This window comes from Pleurodeles waltl, chromosome 7, assembly GCF_031143425.1.
Source record: "Pleurodeles waltl isolate 20211129_DDA chromosome 7, aPleWal1.hap1.20221129, whole genome shotgun sequence".
Classification (NCBI taxonomy): domain Eukaryota; kingdom Metazoa; phylum Chordata; class Amphibia; order Caudata; family Salamandridae; genus Pleurodeles; species Pleurodeles waltl.
Genome location: NC_090446.1, coordinates 268,681,612 through 268,708,698, shown reverse-complemented (window position 1 = coordinate 268,708,698; position 27,087 = coordinate 268,681,612).

Here is a 27,087-nt window from a genome sequence, read left to right as displayed (position 1 = left end):
TCTTGCCCACCCACTTCTTGCTTGTGCCTGCTACCCCCACTTTATTACAAGTGTTCCTGACAGCGCTGAAGAGGGTCTCGTTAGATTTAACCTAAATATTGTCTGTGAGGCTTCCATTGTTTGTTGTTGAGAATGATTCACAAATAATAGTGTCCTATGCCAATAGCAACGTCTCGAAATGTGGCTTCTTGTAAAAAGTATCTTTGTATCTCGACAATCGTACAAAAGGCAAAAAACAAGGCCACGTGTCATTACACTACAAGATTTGTCCGAGCCTAAGAATATATTTTGGCTGTGTGATGTGTTTTTCAGTTCTAAGTTGGCACTGCATCGAATTATTCTTAAAAAATGCAAGCCAGTGGGATGGGCTGCCAGCAAAGGGATCTCACCCACCAGCACATTACAAGTTGCTTACCACTCTGTTTACGTTTGAAAAATGCTAATTAGACAGGCGCGCAATTGGCATGCAAAGTGTTGCTGAAAAGAACCCTATATTTTTATATTACTAAGAATATACTGTAATTGGGTGCTCACAATCGCTTGAAGGATAGGCAATCACAAATCACATCCCTATTCACTAGTTGACACGTGCAGAGAGGCCTGCCTGTTAAGAAGATTGGGTTTGTCTACACGGCAAGTTGCACACAGCTGCGAGGAGATTGTTCATACCTAAAAAAAACAGAAAACCTTCAACAAAAAAAACGATTCAAGTCCTAATTTTTCAATGTAAGTTTGTGAATGTCATTTATAGTAAACCTGGTTATAGCCAGTTTCTCAGGGTGCGTAGTGCAGGGGTCAAACGTACTGTGCTGCCCTTCCTTAAGATAGTTTGGATTTAGTGACCTGTTGTGCAGATGGTGCGCCTAAATACATAATCAAATGTTTTTCCCACTATAGCTACATTAAATATGTTTATATCGGATGATAATTGAGCCCAGGAAATTTTTCTGTAAAGCTGGTTTAGTTGCACGTTATCCTACGGATTTCAAGTTATGCTTGTTATGCATAATTTCACAATTTGCTATTACATATGGAGGATAATTACACTGAACATTTTTAGCACAGGAGCATGGGAACAATAAGAACAAACAGAACATGAGAGGCTGTTGGTCGCTTGTGTTTTAAGCTATATTTTTAGTATGAAATGTGTCCTCGTACAATATAGACAGAAGAATGCATTTTGCTATAAAATAAAGGGGTAGATTTATTTAAGAAAAGTGGCGCTGCACACAATGCAGAGCCATTTTATTTGCGCACCCCCATTGCCACCATGCTGTGCTGTATTTAAAATATGGCGCACCATGGCACAGGGTAGGGGGCAATAGCGTCAGAATTCTTGACGCTATTGATGTACTGTTAAGGGTTAGAGGCAGAATTTTGGCGCTAACACTGAACAGTACATGGGGGCCCATTGTAACCAATGGTGTTCCCCCTTTTAACGCCTGCTCTGGGCAGGCATTAAAAATGCTGAAAAAAAATGGCTCAAAGACGTTTTTTAGATTTCTTTGTTCTATTTTTTTGGCCCTCTTAACGGGGGAACACCCCTCCTGCATACATTTTGCCTGCCACAGGCATAATGTGGCGCAATGGATTACAAAGTGGCGCAATGCATGCATTGCACCACTTTGTAAACATAGTGCAGAGTTTTTTGCATAATATCGCCATTTTAGTGTAAAAGAAATTGCGCTAATGTGGCAATTTATGGCACAAGGGGCTCTTAAATCTGCCCCAAAGTGCTAAATGCTGTTTTGCATTTCACAGCCCTCAGGAAGTGCAAAATCTAGGACACTCCTTGAGCTAGGTCTATGACACAAAAAGAATAGCATAATGAGTCCTGTATCAGAAAGTCTGTTTATCAAAACAACAGGACCAGACAGGATCATACTCCCAAGCACGGGCATAACGTAAGCCCCTGCAAACCCTGCATTGCAGGGTGGTCGCCAAGCCTTAAAGTTGCCCCTTCCCATCAAGGGGGGCCCTTTTTGAGGTGAAAGACAATGAATAGCTCTAAGATATCAAAGACTCAGGCGTACCCTCAACGCATTCTGCGTCGGTCCAAGGGACATTATTTTGTGTTACGTCACTGCTCCTGAGTTGTGAAAGGTATGGGATCCCATTCCAAAGTAGCCTATACTATAGTGTAAAAGGGCTAAAAAACAGGCAAAGGCCATGCAGAGGGCAATGACCTATACATTTTTTTTAAGTGGGTGAAGCATTTGCATAATGATAAAGTAAGCAAGTAAGGTTAACCTAAGCTTGCCGCCTACCTTAAGGAAGTTTTGAAGAATTTAACAGTATTCCTGACACCGCTGAGTTGGTGTGCAGATGGGCACAGACAGGATTTCCTTAGGCACATCTTCAGAGTACCAGCTGTTAGCCCATTTCAGCCATCCGTTTCACAACTGTAACAGCAACGTGCAATAAAGTCCTCAGTATAAGATGGCGTACAGCGCATGTTAGAAAGCAGAGTAAGTTTCACTTGCAACCTGACAGCAATGCAGACAGAATCAAAGGAAAAAAGACAACTAAGCATTGAAGAGAAATTGAGTCAGTTAGCTACTGAGGACTGAGCAGTACACAAACAAAATATAAAAATCAAGGAAAATCAATAGAACAATACAATAAAACAGCAATCTTGCAGTAATAACTAAGCAAAAAACTAACACAATGAAAGGGGTTCAATGGTGCTAGGCACTCCAAAAAATATAAGGCATGCAAAAAATTGTAACAAAAGTTACAACTACTTTTGAGAGCAGTGCCTGCTTCCTTCCCTGCATGTCAGCATCCTCATAGGGGAGAGGAGGGAGAGGAAAAGCAGAAATAGGGAGGGAGGGGTGAGTTGACAGTTTCAAGTAGGTTGTCATCATAGATGGTGTTGAAATTAGACCAAAGAGAAGAGTTCTACTGAGATGCTGTAAGACACGAGTAGGATAGAAGCTCTCAGTGAGGTGATTTTGGGCATTTTTCACATTTGATTTTAGTTTAGTTAAAGTCATACTTAGGTTAGGGTTTAGGTTTAGCTTAACAAAATGGGAAAGTTCTGTTGCAGCATATATGCACAATGCCGTTTTCTGGGGGCAGACTCTAGTACAAGTGTATTAAGCTTTAGTTCCAGATTGACGCTTTAGTTAATATTATTAAAATGAATTCAAAATCACAAATAAAAAGATTAACTATTTAAAATTGTCATAAAGCAAATCAAAGCAGGCACATTTTCCCATGAAAGGAGATTGCCTAATTTGCTAAAGTAGAGGAGCAAGGAAGGTTGGGGAGATATCAGGCAGAAAGCAAGCCAGGGTGAAATTTCAATTACTTTGGCATAATTTGTGTAATTGTACAAATTTTGCAGTACACTTTCCACTAGAAGTTACTAAAATTAAACCATTTCACCAGTTTGCAAAATTACACAGAATTCACAGTAAAAATCTGCTGCAAACATGCCATTTGTAGTAAGATTTTACCTCAAAATGCCCGGGAACAACAAAAGTGAACAATAGTTATTCACGTTGCTTTCCTTTTTTGCTCTTCTTTTTTGCACAAAATGCATCATCGCATAAAAACAGATGATACAAGGGCACACGTCATGCTAAAATATAGCACGAAATGATGGATTTGCAGTTCATTTAATTATGTGCAATTTACATAATTTTGTAGAGATTTTGCTTAAATATATGCACAAAAATTACATGAACTTTACATGCTCCTAATTTGCGAAGTTAAAGTCTGCTAGCAGTATAATTCAACCCACCTTTAATTGGAGGTGGTCTACTCAGCATTTGTTTACATATAAAAAAGGAATCAATGGTGCTAAGTAAAATGAGTCAAAGGATGGAAATAAAAATAAAAAACCCCATGGACAACCATGGATCCCTGGAACACGCCTGAAGCCAAAGGATGAAATACAGAGAAGAGAGAATGCAATCTAATGGCAGTCAATAAGAAAAGTGCTAAAGTGAAGGAACACTGAGCCACCCAATCCTAGGGGCTTATTTATCACAGTGTTGCATTGCTCGTTCATCACTCTAGATAAAGCAAGGGCAACTTAATGCTAAGGTCAAGTTTACGATCAAAGTAAGGCCACCTTGCGTGACCCTGCAGTGTTTGGTAAATCTGGAGTGACACAAGGCAGCACAAGTTACAGCCTTGCATTATTCTGCTCCAGGGAGACTTCATTGGTTGGAGCATGGGCATTACCACTTATCCCACAGATTTGGGTGCATTCCCAGATTTACAATGAATCTTAGACCTGGCAGTCACAGCTTGCGGGAGGGAGAAGGGACCAGGCGGTGTTTAGTGGGGGTGAGAAATACAGGGGGTTGACCAAAAAAAGAAATAAATGAAACATTACCTTTTTTGCCGCACCACCACCGTGCCGCTCCTCAGCTGCAGGCGCGGGCTCCGGTTCCCAGCCTGCCCTACGTCCAATACTACTGTTGCTTTCATCTTGCCAGCAGCATGAAAGCAGCAATAGGATTGGATCGGGAGCACCCTGCCAGGGTGCTCTGAGGCAGAATGGGAGCCTCTGCCTGCTGTCTCAAAACCGGCACTGCATTGCCAGTTGGAGGGAGCCTAGTGCGCATGTATGTTTAGCTGGCCCAAGACGGAGCATTGAAATCTAATTATTGAAGATACATTCACAGTAGAAGACTAGAATTCCATATATATGTGTGTGTTCTAATGTTTGATTTTAACGTGCTAAATTGCAGTGCTCATGCACATTTATATTCATGTATTCTAATTATGGTACTATGATGTAACCGCACATATTCATGTTTCATTTATAACTCTTGCTTTCATTTATGATTGCAAGATGCATGTATTTAAATCTCTTGTTAAATTAACATGACCAAAGGCCTGAATGACCAAGGGTCTGAAACATTTTGTTTCTCGTGTTTAATCTTCAGTGTTGAGTTTTGTTCATGTTGCAATATTGTGTTTGCATGTGAGTTTGTGCAAGTCAACAGTAAATGAAAGGCATATTATGTGTTGATGATAGTTGGGTACAGCAGGACAAGGAGCGCTAATGAACTGAGAAGAAAATACTTCTTTTTGTGTACAAGATATCGGAAAACCTTCATGGTTTCTTGATGTTCGATTCTTGACATGAGAATTTGAGGGGAATTGCCAGGTTCCAATGTGCAAGCGGCCTAGATGATGTGACTTTCTCAAAGGTTCTGTAAGTTTAATTGGTAATCACCTAGTTAGACAAGAGCAGATTCCCTTGAGACTTGGGGAGGTAGGGACATTGCTACTCTTTTTCCCTTAGTGTGGCATTATGCTATACATCACCTCTCTATCAGAACTTCTACTGAAGTTTCTGTCATGCTGACACTTTTGTATATTTCCTGAGACTTAATTAGGATTTCCCTTTAGTCTAGTTTAGGGTACCTAGATTAACATATTTTCTCAACTGAATAGGCAAGAGGACAACAACTTATATACATATCATCTGATTCTGTTTCCTATGTTTTGTATTGCTTCAACTGAAATGTTTGTAGGCCTTATGCTTATACGATTTAACTTCATTCAATGCTTTACTTTACCTTTGGTGATTTTATACTTATATAGAATGTCTTTTAGATTCATATAAAGTCAAGTAAAATGATAGGTGGATTTTAATTCTCCTTTACCTCTCAAGCATCCTAAGAAGGTCTGTCAGAAGAAGAAAAGTAAGAATATGGCCCCAAAGCATCATCAGATGGTATCAAAGTGAGGATGGTTCAGTCTTGAAGTAAGGAAAGCTAGAAAACTCTATTCTGGTTAGTTAGTCCATAGTACCCATGTCCAGAATTTGGAAGACTGGCGGAGTTCCAGAGATTTGGGAAGAGATATACCAGTGGAAGAGTGAGTATCACTAGAGTCATGACTGGCCATGGTTCATGCTCAGCTTGTGGTGCTTTGTGGATTTTTATATGGTATTTTGTGGAGACGTTTTGAATGGTGTGTGAGCGTGGTGTTGAGTAAATGAAGTTGAAGTGGTTATTGGGTCCAACATGACCTAAGATCACAGGATAGTATTAAAACGTGTAGAAGACATTACATTCTAATTGTCTGCTAAGTTTGGTGGTGCTTATCATGAGATGTAGTCAAAGGCACAACTGAGATAGGGGCATTTATCTTTGTATTAATGTGAGGTGTGGTTAGTATGGTGGATCCTAATTGCAGGGTGAACCTGTACCAATCTGAATGATACCCTTCAGGTCGAGGTTTTGTTCAAAGTGCTTGATTGCTTTGACTCTTGTGTTGCTGAATATTGTCAATTCTTTAGTGGCGCAGCCAAAAAGTATTTCTGTTGTATTTTGCTATGTGTGTTTAATGCTGAGAAGAGTGCATGCATGCAGATTGTAAGAAAAAGGTGACCTGCTGCAAGGAGTGTGACTGACGTCACAGTGTGCCAGGCTGGTATTGTTTGGCTGGTGTAGTGTGATCTGGTTTTAGTTGTTTACTACACAAGGGGTCGTGCTGCAATTGGTTATTGATGGTGAATGAGAACTGTGGAGGAAGAGATATTTCCTTGTCCAGAACAAAATTCTATCTGTGATTTTGATATTTGATTGAAAAATGAGTTGTTTTAAGGTCAAATGAGACTTGTTTAGAGTTCCTGTACTTATTAGAGAGAGAGAAGAGGCACCACCTGGAGATACCCAACTTCATTATATGGCAATAAAGTTTGGCTCCACACATCTATTTGACTTGGTCAGTGGCACATGATCACTAAAAAGGAGGGTGCATTGAGGTTTCAAAATTATGGCACATTTAATTTGAGAATTATTCAAAAAGTGAGGAGGGTATTATAAGCAATGAAACCTAGACCTGCACAGTACGAGGTGCTAAATGCCTTGGAACATTTTGCTTATGCTACAGATAAATAGAAATATCAGGGAAGAGCTTGAAAAGCAGTGTGTACTTATGCAGATGCTAACTAGGATGATCAACAAAAGAAGTGGCGAGCTGACATGATAGAAGGAGTTAGATTGTACCCAACCTTAATGAGCAATGCAGTCTACAGAGAGAAGTGAAAGAAAGAGGACAAGAAAGCAAAAGCTGGAGAGCAAATTAAGGCAGATGATATGAGTGAGATCAGTGACAGTGATTCAGGTGATAGTGTTCTAGATGCATTATTATCGAGAATGTCCCCCTCTGTACAGTGTGACCCAGGTGACATAGATCTAATGATGGTGGGAATCTTGGATTAGCTACTGTCCCAATAAACGTGAATCCTAGTTCAGTGGGGGTTGCTCCGGTGAATGTACATCATGAAACGATGGGAGAATATACAGGAATTTGTGTTCCTGTAAACCATGGTTTCCCAAACATTGCTGATGCTCTTACTGTCTCAGTTACAATTGGTTCTGTGGTCCTCATATCTAAACCTGATTTACCAGGAAAGACAACTTATAATTTGGCTGTCCCAGCACAGTAGGTGATTCAGGTAATGTTGCTATACGTCCCGATACAAGAGGATTTGTTCCTCTACTCCTGAGAAACACCAGCTCTCCATGTTTGGTAAGTGATGATTCAACTTTGAATTATATAGAGTGTAGATTCATAGTTACACTTAAAAGAATGTCAACATCTGGTGCAATAGTATGGGAGCAGTCTTTAAATTCTAGCAGTGGTACCCAAGTAGATGGGAATAGGTCTAATATACCTGTAGTGTCACAGAGTCTCAGTGCTATGGAAATATACAAGTGGGTGCTAGTGGGAGCTCCGATCTGAGTCCGGGAATGATTTAGTCACCTGTGAGGGAGAACTTCATGGATGTCGCTAAATTGAAGTTAGAATTGGAAGAAAAGATTAGCGGGAATCTTACATTGACTCATTTTGACTATCACCAAGAGACTGAACTTGTATTTATGTGTAAGGATGTTACCAGCCACGCAGGACAAGTTTATGACAAACTATCTGAGTTGGATGAAAAGCATGAGATAGACTTGAACAAGTCCAAAGCCTTAAAGAGGTGTTATTGTGTTTGCTATAATGAGGAAGACAATGCCTCTATGAGAACCACAGGGATGAAAATACAAATTAAAGAACTAATTCAGATCATTAAGGAATGGAATGAGTTAGATAAATGGGAAAGCCTATGGGCGAGAAAGAAAGAACAGAAAAGATAGATAGGGAAACCATTTCCTCCTGTAGAAGAAAGGGCAGGCACATCAAATTTCCTATTGAGAGAAGTGCCAAGTGGAGGTTACTTTCATATGCCTTGGAGTAGAAGTGCTCTTGCATCATTCACTGATGACTTTCTCAAGCTGAAGGAAAAGCCAGTAGAGTGGTCACTTTGAATACCATGTTTGGCATTGTGGTTCTTAGTGACTTGTGGACAGAATGTAGAATAGCTATAAAGGCCTGAGAGAGAACCAATGAGAGGCCCAGTAACAAAGGTTTGTTCACCTTTGGTGATGAGAAAGTATCAGCAGGTGATGACATTGTTATAGTTGAAGGTGTCATCCAAAGATATTGATTGGATTAAGATTGCAAGGATGACTCGAGAACACAAAGAGTCAGTTCATGCTTACTTTGAGAGATTGTTACAGGCATTTAAGCAGTATAGTGAAATGGAGTTGCTTGAACCAAAACATTTGGGACATTTTATGTCGAGGTGTGTGACAACTGAGAGCCTAAATTAGCATGATGATACAGCTACATTTGATTTGCTGGCAGAATAAATCAGTTGAAATTTTGAGATGTGCGTGGTAATACAATGATGAAATAGAGATGAAACCGAAGAACTTGAAGGAAAAGTTAATTGTTGCTCAGATGAAGGCTACTCAGAAATATAGTCAGACCCAGCCTTTTGAAGGGAATGTTGGTGCTATGCAAGAAGTGTATCAGTAGGGAATACTGTGATTCAGTCTCCCTAGGTAGAGGTGCTCCAGTTGATTCCAGTACAGGGATGGATATGGGCAGTCTGAAGAACATATTGCAACACTGTGGGAAAACAGGGCTGATTGCAGAGGCCCTCTGACTTTTTGCCCCCATTTTTCACATTTTGCTGGTATTTTCCTGACTCTGATGGTGCCCTGGGTACTGCTAACCAGTCCCAGGGCCCGTGCTCTGTGTAAAATGAGTTTGCAAATTATGCAAATTATAATTGGCTAAATCAACCTACCTATAAGTCCCTTAAGTATGGTAGAGCATGTAGGTTTAGGGGCCCCAGCATAGGTGGTGCCCCCATAGGTGCACTGCTGAGGTGCCCAGTGTCCTTTTAAAGGCAGGCCTGCCTTGCTGGCTGCTTTTAAATTAAAGTTACATGCAAATTCGACTTTGGAATTAAAAGTAGTTCCAAAGTCTTAAAACTACCTTATGTTTACATATAAGTCACCCCCAAGGTGTGCCCTATGTGCCCCAAGGGCTGGGTGCCATGTAACTATAAGGAGGGACCTTATCAAAATAATTTTATAAGCTCTGGTAAGGTAAAATAGCCAAATTTGTTTTTCCCACACTGTAGTGAAGGGCCTCCATAGGCTAGTATGTAGAGATTTTATTTAAATTTTACAAGTCCCCTTAAGTAACAAATACATCAAGTTTGGTATCAAATTATTTGTTATAATAAATCCCACAACTTGCAGTTGTGGGATTTAATATAAAATGTTCAGGTAAAGAGCTTTAAACTTTACCTGAAAAGTTGCCAACTTCAGCCCTGCAGTGTCATTGCTGCTTTGCTCTGATTGGCCAGCCTCTGCCAGCCTGGCTATGCTGCCTTGATGAGGTGTGAAGTGGCCTGGCTCAACACAAAGAGATGTGCCTGGGGGAGGAGATCTTCCCTCAGCAGATGGAGATGCAGGAAGGCGAGAGGGCTGCCAAACTGTTATTCAAGGTCAGGGAAGGACATTTGGAGCAATCCAGCACCTCCTTTACATCCTGCAAACCAAGACAATTTGGTGGCCCCTTGATTAGTTTAGGAGGGGGTGGGGGAAGGGCGTGTTTAAGATTTTTAGCCACACCAATGGATGGGCTCAGCCAGATGTAACGTCCAAAAATCACTTTCATCCATGATGGATTTTTGAGGAATGTTGGTCCCTAGGACTGATTTTTGCCACACTTCAAAGGAAGTTGTCATCAGAGGGGGAAGGACCCTGCACCTGATTGGAGAACCAGGACCCCCCTGTGTTTCACCCAGGAGAAAGGATACAACTGTCAGATCTGCACACACACCTCATATCCCGACCAGATCCCTATGAGGAAGAACTACAGAAGAAGAAGGACTGCCCTGCTGGACCCCTGGCCTGCACCTGGACACTACACTCTGGAGGACTGCACCAGCTGCACACTTGGGCTTCACCACGAGAAGGCCTTTGCCTGGCTTCAACTGGTTCAAGGAGGGACTCCCTTTTGCTACAGGTGAAAAATTGATAACCAGAGTCCCCTGCACCAACTCCTGAAGAAACTGACAAGCTGACCAGTGTCCAGTGGTCAAACAGGAGTTTGCACCAGGTGCATTCTGGGAGTTGTAGTCTGCACCCTCAAAGAGCATCTCAGAGCTCCTGGAACCTTGGGGTGAGCTGTGGACCTCAAAAGAACCTTAAAGGAACATCTGGAAGAAGATCCAGAAGTTTAGAGAACTTTTGGTAAAAAGCTCAATAAAGGGACCGACCCGCTGCTGCAACTCTAGCAAGCTTTCCTCAATCGCGACCCGGCCTGACATGCAGGTTCATCCCGGTGAAGAAAATCTCTGAAAAAGTGACTAAGTTTGAACGTAGGAAGTTAACCGGGTCTTCCAAGGCAGTGTATCCGAAGAGGGCTCCAGGGATGTCAGATAAAGATTCAGGATTTCCCCGGTCAAAGGATTTTCATCTCGAAAAAAACTACTAAGTCCGAAGGTAAAAATATCCACCGAGGCTTACTGCGATGCGTATCCGAGGTGAGTTCCAGGATGTTGGATTTGACTGGCGACTTGGTACTGCTGAAGAAAATTTCCAGAAAAACGACTAATTCCGAAGGTAAACTTTTGACCGAGGCTTTCCGCGAGCTGTAGCTGTGCAGTGCTCCATCGCGGTCGGCCTCAAACTTTTACTTTGCCTCGATCGAGGTTCGACCAGATGACCAGATTGGCGCTGTTCATTTCTAAGCACTAAAAAGCATTAATTATTTAAAAATTCATATCTCTGCTTCCCCTTATCCGATTTTATTTGTTTTGGTGTCAATTAAAAAATAAAAATGTAATCCATTTTTTTAAATTGGTGTTGGAATTTTATTGTGTTTTTTGTTTTATTTATTTACTGTTTTGTGATTTTAAATGCTTTACACATGTGTCTCTTAAGTTAAGCCTTTTTGCTTGTTATGAAGCTACCAAGGGTTGAGCTAGGTTTAATTTATTGAGGTGTAACTGGACCTAAGTGGAGGTTAGTGGCCTATTGCTAAGTGTGGGTACTTACCTGCCCTTACCAATAATCCATTTTCCAAAAGCACTAGAAGAAGGACTGTTACACAGCTAATCAACTCCAGATTTCAGGGTTTGTGTAGCTCCAGATTAACAACTCCAAACAGATGCAAAAAGTGCAAAGACAGAGAGTGCAGAGTTTCGATCTACCATAAGCTCCACTGATGTCAGTTCTCAACCCCATATGCCAATGTGAAATGCGAATGGCCCTAGATGGAATTCTAATCAAGTTCAAATGTGAATTTGAATGCATTTTATGACAATAATCCCTTCCAACAGTATCTGTGTTTGACACCTTTGAGAACAATTGGTCTGATCATGCAGCCGGACGGTGCCTGAGCGGCAAGGAAGATTCTGTACATGGAGCAATCTTTTAGGTAGAGCAGAGTGGTTCATTTGTAGATGGTGAAGTGAATCAGCATTCACTCTTGGCTGACACTGGTGCTAACCATTCTAGCGTAAGAACGGTAGAAGCACTAAACAGACCCCTCTCAGGAAAAATCATACAAGCTATACGAGTTGCCTATAAACAAATGACAACTCCAGAAATGACAGCAAAGCCTGTGAAAATAGGATTGTTTGAGGAGAATCATCAATTTGTGGTGTGCGATTCTAGTCCACTAAGTGTCTTGGGGAGTGGCCTCTTTTGCAAGCTCAACTGTGTCATCTATTGTATGCCGAAAGGTGTAGAATTGCAGACTCATGATGAGGTTGTCCCCTTCAGACTGGTGAGTGATGGTTCTTGCATTACATTGTTTACCATGATGACCATTGATGACTTGCTGCAAACATTAAGGACACAGTCAACTCTGAGGTTTGGGATTTTTCAGGAAAGCATATCAGTCTGATCAAAGGTGTTGAACCCATTTGAATCATAGTGAAGACAAATGCTGAATATCCGAGAGCACCCTAAAACAATTTGACACCTAAGATGATTGCTGGGATTTCTATGGTATCTAAATCTATGATCCAAGAAGGTTTTCTGAAAGAGATTATGGGAATCCATGCAACTCATCCACTATGGGCTTGAAGAAGCCAGGTGGTAAATATAGCATTATTGAAGATTTGAGGAAAGTGAACAACATTTCCTGTTCCCTGTTTATTCCATGGTACCAAATCCAGCTGTGATTTTGTTTCAGATTCCATGTGAGGCTGAGTGGTTCATGATTATTGATATGTGCCAAGCTTTCTTTTCTATACCCTTGCATGAGGACTGTAAGTTACTCTTTGCATTTCAGTTCACCGTTATGTTTGGCATGGTGCTGAGTCTGACAAGGGTACAACTCGAATCCCTCCATCTTCAACCGGATTCTCAAGAAGAATCTGGAGTCCTTGGTCATGGCTTACAACCCAGACCTAGTCCAGTATGTCAATGACCTATTGGTAGCGTTGAATACTGAGGAAACCTGTAAGCAGGATACTATTGCATTGTTCAACCACCTGGCTGAGAACAGCCATAATGTGTCTCCAAACAAGTTGCAATTCTGTCAGAAAGAGGTCCAGTAACTTGGACATCACATTGAGAAAGAACCAAGGAAATTGTCACAAAAGAGTATTTCGGCTATTCTGAAAATGAATACGCCAACTACCCAGAGAGAAGTCAGGATGTTTTGGGGAATGGTGGGCTACTGTCCCCAGTGGAAACCCAACTTTTTCCTAGTGGCCAAGCTTTTACGGAGGTTGACACACAAGGACATGTCTGATCTGGTACCTTGGGATAATGATTGCTGGATTGCCTTCCTAGAGCTGAGAGAAAGTCTCTGTCATGCCCTAGCACTGGGAACGCCTGATTACAATAAGTCATTTGCAGTTTTGTGTAGTGAGAGGGAGAACTGATACTATCTCAGTGCTTACACAGTTACACAGAAATGCAAAAGGCCTGAGGCCTACTTCTTTGTAACTCTTGAACCCGTGCATCCGCGCTGCCAGATTTCCATAAAGCAGTTGTGACAGTTAGTGTCACTACAGAGAGTTGTGAAAAAATAGTTCTGAGTCACCCACTAACTGTTTATGTTCCTCACTATGTGGAGTTGTTGTTGACAAGGACTAGAACCCAGCATTTGACAAGCAGCCACCTCACTAAGTATGAGCAAGCCATGTTTGCTGCTGAAAATGTGATTGCCAAATGCTGTACTGTTTTTAATCCTGCTACCCTGTTGCCTGAACCAGACAATTAAAATGATGATTGTGAAGTGGAGCATGACTGTTTCAATGTCACTGAACTATGCACCATGCCAATAGCAGATATACAACATGAGCCACTACCTGAGTCTGATTTTGTGATATATGTGGATGGCTTTTGTTTACAAGCCAACCCAGATGTTTGTGAGCTGCCTATGCAGCCTACACAATTTCAGGAGTTGTTGAAACTTTCTGGCTTAAAGGAATATTTTCTGCACAAGCGCTGAATTGATTGCTCTTACTATAGCCTGCTGTGTTTCTAATCAACTGAAGGTGATGATTTTCACTGATAGTCAGTACAGCTTTGATGTTCTGCATGACTACGGACAGGCATAGTCCCAAAAGGGATTGATGACCTCTTTCTAATCCCCCATCCAGAATGTTAAACAAGTGAGGAATCTTCTTGAGGCTTAACAGATTCATGAACATGATGCAGTAGTCAAATGCCCTGCACATCATAGTGGAGAATGGCATGTAACTTTCAGCAACAGATATGCTAATGGGGTCGCAAAGTACTGTGCTCAATGTCCGTACCTTTAAGGTAGAAAATACGAAGGAAGGAATGGATGAGACCAATTGCAACCTGTTGCTAATAACTACAGACACATGGAAAGAGGTAAAGAGGATTCTGGGTGAGGTGTCAGCGGAAGAACAGAAGAGTGGGGAAACAGCAGGTGATATCAAGAAAGAGGGTGACATTTGGGTTTTATTTGATAGAAGATCTGTGTTTATTAATAATTTTTTGCCTCCAATGGTTAGGTGTTTCCATGATCCAGCCCGTGTTGGTAGAGATGCCATGGTATGATTGTTTAGGCAAATGTGGTTTAAACCCAAGTTCAGATTGATGGCTGAAGCATTGTGTCACAGATGTGTTGTGTGCCAGCAGAAGAATGTTGGAAAGAGAACTAAGTAACACTACATCACATAGGAAGATCAGGAGGTCCCTTTAACAGGATGCAGTTGGACTTTATCGAGATGCCTGTGTGTAAAGCCCTGAGATATGTGTTAGTGATTGTGTGCATCTCCTCATGTTGGTTTTTAGCTTACCTGACCAGAAGAAATGACAGTCTCACTGTAGCAAAATTGTGGTTAAGAGCGCTAATTTCTAGGTTTGGCTTCCACACCTCTCTGGATTCAGACTGAGGGACTCATTTTAATAATGAGATATTGAGATTGTTGTGCGCAGAATTGCAAGTGGAATAGAGACTACATTGCAGCTAAAGACCTGAGGCTTTGGGTCTTGTCGAACAGGTTAATGGGACACTGAAATCCAGATTGGTGAAAGTGTGTGCTTCAACATCTTTGAAATAGATGATGCTTTGCTCCTTTTGTTGATGAGCCTAGGTAATTTATCTGATTGGGAGACAGGACTGTCTCTTCATGAGATAATCATGGGCAGAGCTATGAGATTGCCAGCTATATCTGCAAAAGTACTGTGCACATTAAACATGATATGATCCTTGATTACTGCAAAGGGCTAGCTGACATGGTGCATTCTGTGCCTCGTTATGTCAGAGCAGCCACACCCCTCTGTATCAGGAATAATGTATGATCTCATTCCTGGTGACTAGGTTTTGGTGATGAAACACATAAAGAAGGCATGTTTAGAGCCTTGTCGCATTGGCCCTTATCAAGTCATCTTAGTGACAACAACAGCTGTTAAATGTGGAGGTCTCCCTAACTGTGTACATGCTTCCCATACTCGCAGGGTTCAGTGTCCCTTTGATGTGACAGCACCTGTCCCAGAAGTATTAGTGGTGACAGAGAGACAACAGGAGAAGGATAGTCAATCTTTCTTGGCACCATAGAGAGCCTGAAACAGCACATGCTCAGACTGAGGGCAGTTTGGAAAGATCCCCAGTTAAAGCTTAGACTGAAGAGGCTCATCCTCTAGTGGCAAATGGGCTGAATTCAGATTCAGACCCCGTCGAAGGACCTAGTGCGGCGAGGAAGAGAGTGTAAGCTGGAGACTGTTGGCTCAGAAGGGAAGAAAGAGAGAAACAGAATTTACCTAAGTAGTGCGTGCCTCAAACAATTCCAGAGGACACTGAGAACTCTAATTAAATTGAAAGTAAAAATGAAGGATTAGCACTGAGGAGATCTAAAATAACTAGAGTACCCTGTTAGAGGTATGCTTCATCTGAATGGGCATACTTTGCTGCTAATGATGGAAAGAGAAAGCTTTGGGAGTTGTGGGATAATGCTGCAAACCAAACTAAACCTCCTTGAACTGAACTTTGTACTCAAGTTCTACTTTGAGTTTTCTGTGCTGTCGGACAGACTGAAACTTTTAACTCTGGAGTTGACTATTAGTGAATTTGAATTGTGCCTTCTGTAAAGACTTTGCATTGACTTTTTTAGGGAATTAAGATGGTTGTCTTTTAGAAGAACTTGGAGTAGGGTTAAGTTTAAGGAAGGCTCATGAAAACCTTGTAAATAATTTTTTGGTACAGCCACTTTGCACAAGTGTGACTTAAGGTAACCAACACTGTTGCTGCTGTGTTCTACTTTACAATCTGATTTTAGAGAAGTTATGGTAACTAAAATAAACTGCAGATGTAAGTATTTAGAAGGTGCAGTTTTGATTGTTTCTCTTGTAGTATTAATTGCTTTACTGGTAGGATCATTTCCCACTCCACCTTCTGTAATAAATGTGTTACATTCTAGTGTTCCCCCGCAAACACTGAGGGCCTGATTCTAACTTTGGAGGACGGTGTTAAACCGTCCCAAAAGTGGCGGATATACCACCTACCGTATTACGAGTCCATTATATCCTATGGAACTCGTAATATGGTAGGTGGTATATCCGCCACTTTTGGGACGGTTTAACACCGTCCTCCAAAGTTAGAATCAGGCCCTGAGTCCTATAGATAGTGGCTTATGCACATTAGATGAAAAGGCTTTGCAAATAGAGGATTCTAAAGGAGATTACTCTACAAATGTATATTTCTGATTGCTTTGTGAGTGCATTGACACTATAGATGCAAGGGGTTGCCTACTTTTTACACAATTATTTGATTTAGCTTTAGAGGGCATCACATATCATTAGATTCCTTTGACCTATGCTGTTTACTGTAGCCTTTTATTAAGTATAGTTCATGGACTGTGTAGCTTTCAATATTAATTCACAAAGTATGACTTATTTCTTCTAAAAGTTCCTTTGTTTAAACACATGAATAAGAATCCTTATTTTAAAGATGCAGGAATAGCAGGTGTCAGAAATCGGGTCTTTAGTTGGCAGAGGTATACACCCTTCTTCAATTAGGGACCACAATCCTAGTCAGGGTATGTCAGTACACAACATAAATCATCCGGTTCTCACCACCTGGTAGCTTTGCATAGAGTAGGCATGCTTAGCTTAGAAGTCAATGTGTAAAGTATTTGTGAAATGACTCACACAGTAGCTCAGTGAAAACACCACAAAAAATACTCCACACCAGTTTAGGAAAGTGAATACTATTTATCTGAATGAAATAAGACCAAAATGTCAAGAATCCCATGAACACAAGTAAAGTAGTGAATTTTGCTTGATTAAATCCTATCAGAGCGCTTAGGAACACAATAGCTCCAACTGGGGGCTATTATGATGTTGTGAGGGAGTCGTTCTCAACAAGCTGACGCCACTCACCGGGGAGTGCGGGCAGGTGACAGAGTTACACGGACTCCAGGCACAGTAACTTTTGTAAACAAGGAAACAAAGACATAGCACTGTGTTGAGGAGCTGAGGCATCTCTGCTGCCAGTACAGCGTCAGTTCCTGGCTGCAGCCGGGGAGGTGAGGCTTCAGTTCCTTACTGCTGTGCAGGGAAGGTGAGGCATCAGTTCCATCCAGTTGCAGGAGAGGTTACTAATCATCTGGCGAGGAACCGGTTCCTTGTGACCCGGCGGGGTTGATGAGTCTAGCAGGTCAAGACGTAATGTATCGTCTTCACAGTGTTATGGTCACACTGTAGGACTTCAACGGTGTCACGGCGACATCAGACATACATTGCAGGCTGTGATCATTGTGTTAAGAGAGGACCACAGAGCTGGAGCAGTGCAGCGTTAGACAGCGGCACCAGTTCTGGAGTTGCTGAAGTAAGTGACCTAGCTAGGAGCTAGTAGATGAAACCTTAGTTAGACCTGAGACCTTAGAACAGGAGGCAAGCTCAATCCAAGACACTGGAGAGCAGTTGTGGAGGAAGGCAGCTTCCAAAAGAGTCAGAGGCAGCAGGGCAACACGCAGGATAGCAGTCCTTCTAGAAAAGCAGTCCAGAGTCCAGTTGTATATTAATAAGTGTCTGATTTGGTGGGTTCACAGACCCAGTGTATATACCCAAAAGTGCCTTTGAAGTGAAGGAAACTTCAAAGAGTGGTTTTGAAGTGCACAAGTCCCCCTTGCAACCCAGCCTTGTCTGCCAGGAGCCCTGTGGGGGGTTATCATTCCTGTGTGTGAGGGCAGGCCACTGGCCTTTGAAGTATAAGAGAGAGCTTCCCCACCCTTCCTGCCCTGAGAAACCCTTCTGTAGGCAGATGACTGCAGATGCCCTGTGCTTATGTCTGTCAGGGTGGAATGCACAAGGGGCACAGGCCAGGTGTGGATTGGAGACAGGCTGTAAGGCACAGATGGCAGTATGTGCAGAGAAATGCCTACTTTCTAAAAGTGGCATTTCTGAAATAGCAATGTAAAATCCAACTTCATAAGTAAGTAGGATTTCTTACTGCCATTCCAACCATACAAAGTCTATTCCTCTGAGGTCAGGAATTACCACTAAAAGCATAGACGGGAACCTCTAATGATGGCTAATGAGAGAAGTAGGCTTCACAGTTGTGAAAAATGTGTCCGGGAGTATTTCACTACCAGGACATGTAAAACCTATAAGTACATGTCCAGCCTTTTACTTACATAGCACCCTGTCCTATTGGGTACCTAGGGCCTACTTTAGTGGTGACTTATGTGTAAGAAAAAGCGAATTTATGGCTTGGCAAGTACATTTAAATCTAGGAAAGAAAAGTAGGGGGAAAGTGGAGGATTTAGTCATTCCAGTGTACACCCTCCCAGATTCATAACTACAAGGTCAAAAAGTACACTGTTCTGAAACTTATGACTCCAGGCACCCAAGTAGGAGTGGAGACGCAGGTCAACACATATGAGTTAATTAGGAGCAATTGCCCTCACTCACCCATAGGTGACATGCTCCATCTTTGGGCATTGTTCCTCGTCAGGCCGGCACTGAAATTCCTGACGGGCCCCCAATGGGGCTCTTCACCAGAGTTCTTTTGATTGTTTATGCCAAAGCGGATGAAGTGAAAAGAGGACTGGGTAGTATGATATTAAAATTTGCTATAGCTCCTAAACAAGAAAATCTTTAATAGTTAAATCGGTAGGAGCCTATGTCAAGGTTAAAACCAAATAAAGAGGAACACATCAGGTGGAATGACCTCATTCCCCTCCAGTGCAAAATTAACAACTACTTTCCATACACAGATAGAGGGGAAACTACTGGTGATGGATGTGACTACTAGTCTACATTCCAAATATTGTGGTCAACATGTTTCTCGCTAAAAAGGTCCCTAAGGATCAAACAGCGATTCATCAGTATCTAAGTGTACCTCGTCCTCACTAAGAAGGTGCGAATACTCCTCTAATGTGGAACCCAATTGCACTTACCAGTTGCAGTGGGGGAGACTATCCCACTCTAAATGATGACCCATAAGAAAAGATAATTATTACCAAATATATTGTACACATAGATTCGCTAGGTATTAAGTTCACATCCATCCGTGAAAGGTATAATTGTGAAAGCACACTTCCATTGTGAAAGAAAACATGCCAATGTGCATTTAGCATAGATTGCGAAGGAGTTTCTTAGCCTCCTAGATATAGGCAATGGGCCCCTTGGTAGCACATGGATGTTGCTAAACCCAGCGCAACAAAATTACTGAAATTCATAATATTCAATAAGACAATAAATTAAAATAGTTTTGTAAGCCATATTAGTTAAAAGCACCCTTTTGGTTAAAGAGAACTGAATGGTAGAACCAATTATAAATGGGAACTATGCTGGGCTTGTGATCAATCATAGGTATGTGGATTGTCAACTTCCACCAAGTTTTTTATTGTGGTCTGATCTCTATATAGCCAAAATATACGTTCAAAAAGCACTGTCAAATCACATATAATTTCATATTCATCTTATTGGGTATACGTGGACAGTGTCAGTTCCTACCCTATTGCATTGTACTCTGATATGGGATTTTAGTGACCCATAATAGTGGAACAAAAATTTGCCATTATAGTGGACTGGTAAAAGGTCATAGTTATGGCGATTGTCAGCTCCCACCAGGGTTCATGTGGTGGTAGTCCAATCTAAATATATCCGTTCCCCCATGATAGAAAGCCTTGTAAGGTAATGCATTATTACGCATTTGTCTTGTAGGGATTATGTTGACTTGTGTTACTGGAACTGAAAGTGTTCGTTATACTAAACTAATAATAGGTCATAGTTGTGGCGATTGTCAGCTCCCACCAAGTTTTTGTGGTCTGAGCTAGATATAGACGTTGCCCAAGGTTAAAAGCCTTGCAGAGCGTTAGTGGGTCAAATATGACTACATACTCGTCTTGTCAGTTAAATACGTAAAACAAAGGAGGCTACTGTAGCCCCCGTCCTTGCCATCCAGTATAATAGTTACGGTATCCATTGTTAGATCACTCATCATAATGGGATTCCAAATGGCCACTCGAGTGGGCTTGTAATAAACCATAAATATGAATGTTTTCAGCTCCCACCAAGTTTTACATTGTGGTCCGATCGGTATATATGGCACATCATACATAATTTGTCTTCTTGGGTATATGCTTGGCAGTGTCAGCTCCCCTTCTGATTGTGTCGTAGTACATATGCCCAAGGTGAAAACCCCTGCGGAGAGTTGGCGGTCATACGTTATAACACACTCTTCTTATCGGATTTGCATTCAGAAGAATTAACTTCCACCTATTTTCATCGGGCTTTGGTTTAAGAAAAAACATCATAACACGTGTCAACAAATAGAGACAGCTCCCACCATCTGTAAAGTTGGTCAACTCCTAGCCTTGGAAGCGTTCCGTTAATAGTGATGGCCCACAATATTGGGGGATACTCACTCAGTCTTCTCGGGGAAGCGGTCTCTTCAACCTGCCCGTCATCCACATGACCGGATTGGTGGTGTCAACCAGTGCTTAATTTGTGCTTGAGGTTTCCGGTGCTGAGCACCGGCACTTATTTTTGAGGGCCAGCGCTTATTCTTCTGCCTCAACCATTTGCTGCGAGCAAAAGACACATTTGGTAAAGACGGAGGAAGAGAAAAACGAAAAAGTGTTACAATGGGAGAGGTCAGAAATCTGCAGGAGTAAGCTGAAGGGGCAAGGAGTGGCTTTAAATGTATTGAAGAGGCTCAAGAAGGCTTCAGGATTACGCTGCCTCAGTATTCCGTGCTCACACATTTAATTGCAGCAGCTGCGTGTTTCAGAGGAGAGCTCTGAGCATCGGCATGATTTTATTTACAAATTAAGCACTGGTGTCAACAAATACACAGCACTCACCAGCATAGCAATAGGACCAGGCTGGTGTCATAAAGAAAAGTGGCAGCCATATTGGAGTGGTGTCAAATTTCTCCTAGAGTCATAAAAATGGGTAATCCCTCTTCTAACCTCGTACATTCATATTACTCATCCGATAAGGGAAAAACCTTATTAAACAGACAAATCTCTTAATGTCTTTCATGAGAGTAAAGTTGTTCAAAATGCAATTAGGCTGAAAAAAAGATATATATATATATATATATATATATATATATATATAAGACTATGCAGGTATCAAAGAAATATTGACAGCCGTTCTTGGTACCAAGCAGGAGTCAAAGGACTGGTGACAGCCATACTATAATAGTGTTGAGATGCTCCTAGAGTTATAAGTGTATAATAGTATCACCCTCCTAACTTGGTGCTGTCTTATTTCTTGCCTATTGCGGAAACCTATCTAGAATGTTATATGTAGACAAATAGAAGACACAAAATAAGATTACACTCTAGTCTTAACCTTTGTATTGCTTCAACTGAAATTCTCATTTGCCTTATGCTTATATGATTTAACTTCTTTCAACTCTTTACTTCACCTTTGGTGACTTTATACCTATATAGCATGTTTTTGAGATTCATTTATATCAGTTTGGCAGTTAATTTGTAATAAACTTTTGAAACCTGTTTACAGCCTCTTGGATTTAATGTGTGACTGTTAGAAATTGGGTCTCCAGTTGGCAGAGGTATGCACCCTGTCTACATAGGAACCACAGTCCTAATCAGGGTAAGCCAAACATACACCCTACATTAACCCCTGCTCACCCTTTGGTAACTTAGCACAGAGCAGGCAGGCTTAACTTAACATGCAATGTGTAAATATTTGTGCAACACTTAATGACAGTAACACAGTGAAAGACACCACAAAAAGACTCTACACTAGTTTAGACAAAAGGAGAATACTAATCTGAGTAACACAAGACCAAAATGACAAAAATCCAATAATAAGAAGTCAAGATCTGAATTTTTAAAGCTTAAATGTGGACCAGTGCATGGAAGTCACTAGCGGTCAAAAGGTTACTTGAGGTCGCAAGGGACCAGTGCAAATCCAAAGTCCAACCTTGATGGAGGGTAGACCAGCTATAGAATCCATGCAGAGTCCACTGAAACAGCACCTTTGATTGACAAAGGTGTCAATGTCAAGGGCACAGTACATCATTTTGAGAGAAATCAGCTGCAGAACTCACATCTAATGCATAGCAGTGGAGGGGGCACCACAGACAAGGGAAGAGCACACAGATGGCAGAGTCCAGTAGTACCAGGAAAGGTGCAGGCAGTGTTTGATGTCCCTGCAGTGGAACAGAGACAAACCAACAAGCCCTTGGAGACTCTTTGGTTCAAGGATGTAGAAAATAGGCCCAGTCCTTCTCACTTCAGGCAAGAAGCAGCAGGCCAACATATTAAAGCAAGTCACAAAGTGGCAGTCCCTCATACAGTACCACACACAGCAAGCTGTACTCCAACACAGCAATGAAGTTGCAGAGTGGCTGCCCCTCCTGGTAGCACAGCAGTACTTATTCCTTGCAGCGTGTCTTTGATTCTAACAGAGTTCTGATTAAGTGGGCTTTGGTGTCCAGTACTGATACCCAAATATGTCTTTGAAGTGTGGGAGACTTCAACAAGGCCTTTGACGATCACAAGGTCCCTGCCCTTCTTTTTCTGGCTTCAGATACTCTTCAGTTGGTTATGCAGCCCTTTGTGTGGGGAGAGGCACAGACCTCTTCATGTGTAGGGGAGGCAGTGCTAAGCTCCACTTCCCATCAAGCCAGTTAATGGCCCATTAAGGCCCACTAAATCACACCTAAGCTCCTGTTGTGTGTGGCTGTCTAGAGGGAATGCACAGAGCCCAGCTGTCACCAACCCCAGATGTGTAGTTAGAGACAGGCAGGGGCACAGAATAGTTAAAGGAAGAAAATGCCAACTTTGTAAAAATGTCATTTTGAGCCTTACAATTTAAAATTCAACTTCAACATAAGTTGTGATTTTAAATTGTGAGTCCAAAGACATCAAACTCCAAATGTCTATCTTTTCCTAAATGGAAGTTACACTTAAAGATTGCCACTCTCCGAAACTTTACTCCTGTTTATACCACTTTGTACAACCCTGTACAACACTGTACTATACTGCATGCAACTGAACAACACTTTACTCCACTCTATGATGTTCTAGTTCAACATTCAACACTGTATGCAACTCTTTGTATCCACTACACTCATTTTACTCCACTTAAATCCGACACAATAATCCACTCTACTCCAGTAATCCACTTTATGCCTCTCCACTCTACTCCACTCAGTACTGTTGTACACTGTAACAACACGAGGAGGATGGAGGCAAAAAGTCTTGGGATAACCCTACAGAAAGAGCCATTTCCAGCAGTGACTAAACAGGTTACACTGTCAATTAAATCAAAAGGTTGAATTTAACTCTCCTTTACCTCTTAAGCATCCTAAAAAGATCAGTTGGAAGAAGAAAAATAAGAATACAGGCCCAGAGTGTCATCATCTGCATTGGTGCATGACAGCACATTATGTGCTACTGCATTGTGAGGTTAGGAATGCGCCACATAATGTTAAATATAGATCACTCCTGCCCCCTCACTTTCACGCAGCGCATAAAGGTGTCTTCTGCATTGCGTGTATGTTTGATAAATATGGACCCAATCCTGCGTGAGGTCAATGGTATAAAAATTATTAAAGAGAGCCAACAAGACAAATGATGTGACACTGCTAATATCAGTCATCCAGCTTTGACCATCCTGGACAGATAACGGGACAGTCCGTGTGAGAATAAGGGCTGAAAACAGACATGGAAATAGTCTAAGAGTTTCGAAGACTACAAAACAGGGTAGAAAAAACAGTCTAAGGACTTTTACAGTAGTGGGGAACAGGAGTGGGGTTACTGGGGGAGAAAGGGCCGCTTCTGGTGAATTTAGGTCGACTTTTTAATAAGTGGGTAAACAAAGTTCTCTGTAAGTTAAGTGGGTCAAAGTCTGTCTCCAGTGAGAAGTCATTAATATGTGTTATGACTTTAGTAGGAATTAACTTGGCTGGACAATAGCCACAGATAGGATTTCAAGCTGCTGATCAGAAAATACATTCAATTTAACAAAAGGCTTTACTCTAAATAAAGTCTCCACTATTTGGATAGGAAGTACTATGTGGGATCTAATGCAGTGATTCCCAATCTATATTCTGGGAACCACTGGGGTTCCGCGAAACCTCCTCAGGGGGTCAGCGACTGCTTAGAAAAAGAAAAAGTATTAACAGATTAGGTCCTCAACCTTCAGTAATGACTCGGGAGTCCCAAGATTTGAATTATGATTCAGTGGGGGTCCCAGGGTTCCAGTAATGATAAGGAGGGCGTCCGCAGAATGATGTCCATTAATGATGAATAGGGGGTACACAGAAGTCAAAAGGTTGGGAACCACTGATCTAATGTGTTACACTTTTTAACGTAATCCATACCCGCAGAGAAGTGCGGAGATTTGTCTCAGATGCTTCAGGAAAGGAACGATTTTGGAAAATAACGTTTTCTTTTTGCATACTCAGGCAAAATATAATCTTAACAGAATAATATGGACGTTTGGTTATTTTTTTGTTCTTGTTTTCCAAGCCAGCTATGATTACCAACGTTTTCTGTGTGTTCATATTATACAGTCAAATGCATCATATTGCTTTAAGTGTTATTTCAGGTTTGGAAAGGTGGTGCTGGTTTCCTGATATAATGTGACAGATTAGACTTTTTTTTAGGCGCTACATCTGAAATGTAGAGATCTCTGGTTACAAATGACTCCTGCATGGATTTTTCAAAAGTGAGCTTCACTGGTAGAACCGAAAAGCGCAAGAGAAGCGCCACTCGTTGAATAACATATTTAGAGATATTAGCATTGGTGCAGAGTGGCGGAGAAAGTCACCATAAAATCTATTTGTGTGGAAAGCGACACAATGCCCCAACTTACTCCTTGGGCCATTGTAATGAGTGACGCAGACTTCCTAGACCCAAGACAGGTGTGGAAAAGGAACTCCTCTTTAAAGCTAGAGTCAAACTCCATTTACATGTAATGACCTTTGCGAAGAATTATTTAATATGTATAAGCAAGTGGTTTGCCACTTTTGCCCAAAATTCATAGGATCATGGGCATTTAGGTTCCGTTCCTTTTCATTTAAAGAATCATTATTCTAGCTTGGCTTTTATGCAGTTTGACAGGGGCGAGTAGTCAGAGGTGGAAGAACGAATAATTACAGTGCAGTGGTAGCTGTATGGAAAGGTGAAACAAGCTTGTTGCATTTAATCAGTTGCTGCCTGGTTTTCTATTAAGAAAGGATCCTTTTGCTAAGATCAGCCTTTAAGAGGTCGGGCATGCAATGCTGTGCTGAAGCCATAGATCTGCATTTTAGTAATACTGATATCAGTAAGAGTGCTCATCAAATGCGAGAGTGCAATTAATAAGAGGTTAGCCAAAGTAGAATCCACCAACATATCACAGCTTTCTTGGTCAATGTTTGTCATAGTTCTGTGAAGACCAGGCAATTGTCTTTCAAAAAATAACCTAGTAACGTTGGATTTCTGTTATCATTTGATGTCCTTTACACACATTCTAGGTATGTTCTTCATATTATGACCAATTCTCTCTTGATTAGGTGCAAGTGGCAGTGCAAGTGGAAATTATCTTACAGTGATCGAATAGTATTGTTATATAGCCAGTAAATGACTTATGCAACTTTTAGGATAGCATCTAACAATCAGTAATCACGTGTCAGAGACAGTCGCCTTGATTACAACAGCACAAAAAAGCCTAATAATTGAATTTCATAAATATCAAATAAATGTTAAGCATAGCACCAACCCCAGTCCATAGATGATACCCACTGAGTTTATAAAAGTGTTCTGATTAAATAAGATGACGTCTTTGGAAACAAACGCCATGGTCGACCTCTTCAAAATATACACTGGGTAGCACCATTGAATGCGCAGACTTCATAAATTTTCCGCGACAGTAGGATCTCACGTGGACCTGGCAGGACTTTGCTGTGTTATATCTTTATAGGTAAACGCACTGATTCTTTTATAATCATTTATGTGTTTGGCGGCAATAAAGCATAGCTCGTATCATGCTTTTTGCAGTATAGGGACACTAAGGCCCATATTTATACTCGGTTTGCGCTGAATTAGCGTCATATTTTTTTCCGCTAATTCAGCGCAAACCTAACTCCATATTTATACTTTGGAGCTAGACACGTCTAGTGCAAAAGTTATGGCGTTTACGTCGTTTTCTGGAGGGGAAAATCTACCTTGCGTCAATGAGATGCAAAGTAGGCGTTCCATCCAGAAAAGGATGATATGGCCTTTGTGCCATATTTATTCCCCGAGGATGGGGGCCTTAAATAATCACGCTAAGCTTGCTTAGTGACCCTATTTAACACCTGGGTCTGGACAGGCGTAAGGGGACCTGTAGGCAGATTTCCATGGTCAGAGACCATGGAAATTGCCCACAGGTGCCCTTCCCTGGCCCCACGGACACCTCCACCCAACCCTACCCACACCAGGAGGTGGCCTAAGGATGGGGAACCCATCCGAGGTACGTCTATGTGAGTATTTTCTTTTTTTCTGGCCAACACCGCTCGGGGGCTCTAACGTGGGGACCTTGCACGGCACTGGCCCCTATAGCCATGCACAGTTCCTTAAATATGGTGCCCGGCTGACGCTCTGGAATGGCGCTAGCCAGTGCTGTACTTTTTGAGGCAAAACTGCATTAGTGTAGTTTTGCACCAAAAAGTATAAATATGGTCCTAAAGGGCATTTTTATACTTGTTTTGTGCCAAATCTGCATTTTTTTTAACACAAATTCAGTGCAAAACTAACTCCATATTTATACTTTGGGGCTAGACCTGTTTAGCGACAAACTTATGGAGTTAAAGTCATTT